Below are 7,261 nucleotides of genomic sequence, written 5' to 3' on the forward strand. Positions count from 1 at the left end.
TGCAAAGTGTCTGCTAGACTGTGCACTGAGGGTGTGGAAGTGTGTGAACCTTTCCAAGAGCAGAGAAGGCAAACATCTGGGCGGGGTGGTGGGGGACAGGGGCCCACAAGCCCAGCCCCCTTGCTGGGCTCCCTGACTGTGGGTGCAGGAAGAGTTCCTCTAGCAGCCTCCTCAATACTTTTGAGGGTTTCCTTCCACCGGGAGCGTGATAGTACTTAGTTGATGAAAGGAAGGCCTGCCAAAGAAAATAGGGTCTTTGCCTCTAATTGAAAGTGCTTAATAACATAAGGGGGGAGTGCATGAAACTTAAGATTCTGGGCTGATGCAAACTTGCTTTTGGGTCTCTGCCAGCACAGCGCACCACACCTGCGGCACTTCCCCACTAATATTTCAAAGTGTCAGCTTAAGTGGCCCGAGCGCTGCCTGCAGAACTATGGTAATTGCTGAGATATGCCAAGCCCAGCTGAGATAATAGGGCGCCAAGAAGCAGGGGGAAATGTCAACAGCTGGGGTTCATGCTACTAATTTGTTTTCTTAAATCTAAACTTCATGGAATGACAAAGTCCACTAAGAGCTAATCCGGAATTAGACAGTTATCAGTTCTTTTGCTTCATTTGGGAATCCACATATTCTGTGGCTGAGTGCCTTGTGAGTGCGGATCACAGCTATAGATAGCACTTCTTGCCCTGAACTTCTGGTGCGTATGTGGAGGGTCTTCTGAGGGCTGCATCCTTCCCACCCCCAACTCCAGGGAAAGAGCGCAGCCAGCCTGTGATACAAGATCGATTGATTTTAAGTATGTTCTGATGTCTCGAAGGAGGGAAACCAACAAGCAGGCTTTGTGACTACAGCCTCATGGCAACCCAACTAACAGTGTCACTGACACGGGGGCAAAGTAGAGACGCCCTTGTCCTAGGCAGCCTTACACACTGGAATCGAGCACAGTACACAGGACACAGTAAGGAAGCCGTTCAGAAGCGTTTAAAATCCAAGGAGTAACGGAACAAAAGTAGCACATGTGCTCTCTGAATCGGGGATCTCAGCGGAAGTGACGTGGAATAGAAATACACATAGCAGTGGTCGTCAGGAGGGGGTCTGGCACTTTCTGAATGATTTCGCTAACGTGTTTCCCTGCACAGTCTACCCCTCGGAGTCCCAAACCCTACCGAGGGTTGTGAGACATGACACATGGAGCTCAAGGAAAACAAGCCAGTCTGAGTTCCATCTCCCCCAGCGTGCCAACTCTCATTCTTGAACAGCTGGACCAGTTTCAGGAGATCACTGTCTTTTGTCTGTAAAATATGTCTTAGATAGTCATGCCCCCCACCCCACCCCGGCTTAAGGAAATCCCATGTAGTTTCAGTGATTCTTCAAATTCTGGGAAAAGTAGAGGACTTGCACAGGAAGAGAGATTTATGTCAGAAGGAAACTTCAGGATGGGCAAGAACAAGGGAGAAACTCGGCAGGCTGCTCCCAGAGGTGCTCCGGGCACTAGGACTGGAGTGGAGACGGAAGCAGTAGACCGGGAACAGACCTGCAGGGAGGGTGGGTTTGGGAAGAGGGAACTCACCCCAGAAGGTTTGGGAAGAGGGAACTCACCCCAGAATCCCTTGCAGGGTCACGAGTGTAGCTGAGTGGTAGAGCACGTGTCGGGCGGTGGGCAATGATCCCTAGCCCTATAGAGACAAACAACCTTCCTGAATAGCAACAGAGCTTCCTCCAACATCTGTTTCTTCAAGAAACTTTGGTGTTTTGATTTAATTCCCAGCCACAGATATAGAATTCCAAGGATGAGATTCCTGAAAGTTTAATTTTAGACCTTCATTCAGGTTTTTATTATTTTTTTATTGAGTCACTGTAAGATGCACAGTTACAAAGGCGTTTGTGATGGGGTTTCCGTCATACAATGATCCAACACCCACCCCTCCACCAGTGTACATTTCCCACCACCAATGTTCCTAGTTTACCTCCCATCACTGCCCCACCCCCTAGCCTGCCTATATGGCAGTCACTTTTCTTCTCTCTATCTCTGTCTCTTGTCTCTCTGTCTCTCTCTGTCTGTCTCACCCCTCTCTCCTAGCACCCCCCTCTTTTTTTCCTTCTGGGCACTATGGTATGATCTGCAACATAAATACTGAGAGGCTATCATGTTCCTTCCTTTACCTACTTTCAGTACACAGTTCGATCCAGAGTGATCATTTCTAACCATCTTTGTCATAATGGTCCATTCTCGATCCCAACTGCCTTCTCTCCCTGCACTTGAGGCAGACTTCTGACCATGGACTAGTCTGCCTGGCCCATGTTTCTACTGTTTTTGGGTAGTAGTTTAATATTCACTTGTCATCCTGTTGATTCTCGATTTGCTCGAGCAGGCACAGTAAGATCTCCATTTGTCCCTGTCGCTTGCTAGTGTAGCCCAGTGATACCTGCTCACTCCAGAAACAGCAAGAGCCTTAAATCGTTCATTCAGAGTTTTGACCATCTCGTTGGTGGGTGGCCACGTGGTCTTTTGACGTCCAATGGAATCCAGTTGGTAACAGCTCTAGTCCAGTGGTCGTCTCTGAATCGCATTACATGATCGGCCCATCTGATTTTCAATGCCTTGGCAAACGAGACAGTGTCCCTGATTCTTGACCGTTGACGGAGGTCGGAACTCTGGATTTATTCTCTCACTTGAGTGAAACGTGATACTCCTACCATAGCTCTTTTGATTCCTCCTTGGGATACCCAAATAGTGTTCTCATCCTGTTTGTGTAGATCCCAGGTCACTAAGGCGTATGTTAGTGCAGGAAGAACGATGGAATAGAAAAGATGTGCCCGGAGCTGGGTTCTTCTTCCACTTCTTTAACGCTCTTGAAGGCGTTCCATGCTGCTCTCTTCCTCCTGTGCAGTTCTGGTGCCAAGTCATTCCTCATGTTGAGTTCTTGACCCAGGTACACATAGCTGCTGCATTCAGAGATGTTTGTTCCATTGAGAGCAAATGGAGCTTCAGGGATTAGTTCATTTTTTATGGGCATTGTCTTGTTGAGATTTAGCTGCAATCTGATCTTTCCACACTCGTGATAGAAGTCGGCCAGCATTTGTGCCACTTGGTTAATGTTTGATATTATGAGAACAATGTCATCAGTGAAGCGGAGGTGGTGTACTTGCCAACTGTCTATCTTCACTCCTATTCCTTCCCATTCCAGTCATCACATGACATTCTCGAGGGTGGCACTGAAGAGTTTCGGTGAAATGGTATCACCCTGCCGAACTCCTATCTTTACATCAATGATCACTTCCTTATAGAATGGTGAGATACTGGTGGTGAATCCACAATACAGCTCGCAGAGGATCTTGATGTACTGAGTTTGAACGCTGTTAGGGCTTCAAACTCAACATGAGGAATGACTTGGAGCCAGAACTGCGCAGGAGGAAGAGAGCAGAGTGGAAAGCCTTCAAGAGCATCAAGGAAGTGGTTAGGAGGACTAAGAGCCTCCGGCTCCAGGCACATCTTTTCGACTCCACCGTTCTTCCAGCACTAACGTACGCCTCAGAGACTTGGGCCCTACGCAACAGGATGAGAACACTATTCGGGTATCTCAAAGAGGAATCGAAAGAGCTATGCTGGGAGTGAGTTTGATGACTGCTTCAATCTCAACAGAATCGAAGACCTTCTTTAAATCGATGAACATTAGACAGAGTGTAATAAGTTTCATATTATGTTATTTTTTAAATATATTTCACAAGTGAGTGCAATCATTCTATGTCTGTCCTTCTCCTCTGACTCATTTCACTCAGCATGATACTATCCATGTTCATCCATTTATAACCAATTTCATGACTTTATTTTTCCTAATGACTGCGTAGGATTCCATTGTGTAGCTGTACCACAGTTTCTTTAATCAGATGCCTGTTCTTATTCGTTGTTTCCAGATTCTGGCTATTCTGAATAGTGCTGAGTTAAATCATAGAAGTGCAGATGGCATTTCTGCAGTGTGTTTTTGGGTCCTTGAGGTATTTTCCCAGAAGTGGTATTGTGGGGTCATATGGAAGCTCAATTTCTAGCTCAATTTCTCGCTCTAGCTCATTTCACTCAGCATAATAGTCTCCATGCCTATCCATCATAAGCATATTTCATGACTTCTCCTATCCTAACAGCTGCATAGTATTCCATTGTGTAGATGTACCAAAGTTTCTTTAACCAGTCATCTGTTCTTGGGCACTTGGGTTGTTTCCACATTTTTTTCTGCAAGGCTGACCTTCATTCAGTTTAAGTGGAGAACTTTAACACCAGTAATTTGTCTCTACTTGTATTTGAAAACACACACATAGTATACATACTCTATATCACAGACATACATATAGTAATATATAATACTGTTACTATACATATTACAAAAATAAAAATTAGGCTTGTACCCTTTGACAGGGCCTATCTTCAACCTTAGGAAAAATAGTTTTCCAATGCTCTTATTTATATATTTAAATGTATTAGACCAGGATATTCTAAGTGATTTTTGTTATTGACAGGACCAGTAAGAGAACAACTTCTTCATTAATATTAATTGTATTTTATTTATTTACATTATTTGTGGTTTGGGGTCATACCTGGTGGTCCTTAGAACTTACTCCTGGCTCTGTGCTCAGGGGACAATATGCAGTTCATAGGACTGAACCCAGGTTAGCTGTGTGTAAGACAAGTGTCCCACCCATTATACTATCCCACAGGACCCAAAGATTCTTTTTCTTTTTTAAATTAAATCACCGTGAGATATAGTTACAAGCTTTCATGTTTAAGTTACAATCACACAATGATCAAATACCCATCCCTTCATCAGTGCACATTCCCACCACCAATCTCCCCAGTATCCTTCTCTTTCCAACCCTCCCACTGCCTCCATGGCAGATAATTTTCCCCATACTCTCTCTACTTTTGCGCATTGTGGTTTGCAATACAGATACTGAGAGGTTATCATGTTTGTGTCTTTATTTACTTTCAGCACACATCTCCCATCCCGACTGATCCCTCCAACCATTTTCTTAGTGATCCCTTTTCTATCCCAGCTGCCTTCTCCGACCCTCACCCCCACCTCGCTCATGAAGAAGGCTTCCAACTATGGAGCAGTCTTCCTGGCCCTTGTGTCTACTGTCCTTGGGTGTCAGTCTCATGTTGTTATTTTATATTTCACAAATGAGTGCAGTCCTTCTATGTCTGTGCCTCACTTTCTGATTCATTTCACTCAGCATGATACTCTCCATGTATGTCCATTATAAGCAAATTTCATGACTTCTTCTATTGTAACAGCTGCATAGTATTCCATTGTATAGATGTACCAAATTTCCTTAACCAGTCATCTGTTCTTGGGCATTGGGTTGTTTCAAGATTTTGGCTATTGTGAACAGAGCTGCAATGAACATATAGATACAGATGTCATTTCGACTGTGCTTTTTTGCACCGTCGGGATATATTCCAAGAAGTGGTATTGTGGGGTCATATGGAAGCTCAATTTCTAGTTTTTGAAGGAATGCCCATATTGTTTTCCATAAAGGCTGGACCAGTCTCCATTCCCACCAACAGTGAAAGAGTGTCCCTTTTTCCCCACATCCATGCCAGCACTGGTTTCTTTTGTTCTTTGAATGAGTGTCAGTCTCTGTGGTGTGAGATTATATCTTATTGTTGTTTTGATTTGCATCTCCCTGATGATTAGCGATGTGGAACATTTTTTAATGTGCTTTTTGGCCATTTGTATTTCTTTTTTGAGGAAGCTTCTGTTCATTTCTTCTCCCCATTTTTTGATGGGTTTGGAGGATTTTTTCTTGTACAATTCTACTAGAGTCTTGTATATCCTAGATATTAATCCCTTATCAGATCAGATGGGTATTGGATAAATATTCTTTCCCATTCTGTAGCCTTTATCTTTATCTTAGTCAATGTTTCTTTTGAGGTGCAGAAGCTTCTTAGTTTAATGTAGTTCCATTTGTTTATGTTTTTTTTTACACTTACTTGGTCAGTGGTGTTTCATCCTTAAAGATGCTTTTAGCTTCAATGTCATGGAAAGTTCTGTCTACAGTTTACTCTATGTACCTTATGGATTCAAGTCTGATATTGAGGTCTTTAATCCGTTTTGATCTGACTTTTGTGCCTGCATTAGACATAGGTCAGAGTTCATGTTTTTGCAGGTAGCTATTCAGTTTTCCCAGCACCACTTGTTGAAGAGGCTTTCCTTGTTCCACTTCACATTTCTTGCTCCTTTTTCAAAGATTAAGTGGGCATATAATTTGTAGTCTATGACAGAATATTCAACTTTGTTCCATTAGTCTACAGGTCTGTTTCTAGCCCAATACCATGCTGTTTTAATTACTATTGCTTTATAGTACAGTTTGAAATTGGGGAAGGTGATGATACCCATCTTATTTTTCCCAAGAATTGCTTTAGCTATTCATGGGGGTTTATTGTTCCATACGAATTTCAGGAGTGTTTTGTCATTTCTTTGAAAACTGTCATGGGTATCCTGATAGGGACCACATTAAATTTGTATAGTGCTTTGGGAAGTATTGCCATTTTAATAATGTTAATCCTCTTTATCCATGAGCAAGGAATGTGTCTCCATTTCCTAGTGTCGTCTTTTATTTCTTGAAGTAGCGTTTTGTAATTTTCTTTGTATAGGTCCTTCCTTCACCTCCTTGGTTAAGCTGATTCCGAGGTACTTGATTTTCTGAGGTACTATTATGAACGGGATTGTTTTTTAAGTTTCTCTTTCTTCTCTTTCATTATTTGTAGCACTGTAGCACTGTTGTCCTGTTGTTCATCAATTTTCTCGAGCAGGTACCAGTAATGTCTCCATTGTGAGACTTGTTGTTACTGTTTTTGGCATACAAAATACGCCACGGGTAGCTTGCCAGGCTCTGCTGTGCGGGCGGGATACTCTCGGTAGCTTGCCAGACTCTCTGAGAGGGATGGGGGAATCAAACCCTAGTCAGCCATGTGCAAGGAAAACATCCTGCTGGCTGTACTATCACTCCAGCCCTTAGTTATTTGCATATAAGAAAACCATGGACTTTTGGGTGTTGATTTTGTAGCCTGCCAGTTTACTATATAAACCTATTGTTTCTAGGAGCTTTTCTATAGAGTCTTTAGGATTTTCTAAGTATAGTATCATATCCTCTGCAAATAGTGATATCCTGACCTCTTCCTTTCCTATCTGTATGCCCTTGACATCTTTTTCTTGCCTAACTGCTATGGCCAGGACTTCCAGTACTATGTTGAATAGGAGTGGTG

The sequence above is a fragment of the Sorex araneus genome, chromosome 5, assembly GCF_027595985.1.
Source record: "Sorex araneus isolate mSorAra2 chromosome 5, mSorAra2.pri, whole genome shotgun sequence".
In the NCBI taxonomy this organism is placed as follows: domain Eukaryota; kingdom Metazoa; phylum Chordata; class Mammalia; order Eulipotyphla; family Soricidae; genus Sorex; species Sorex araneus.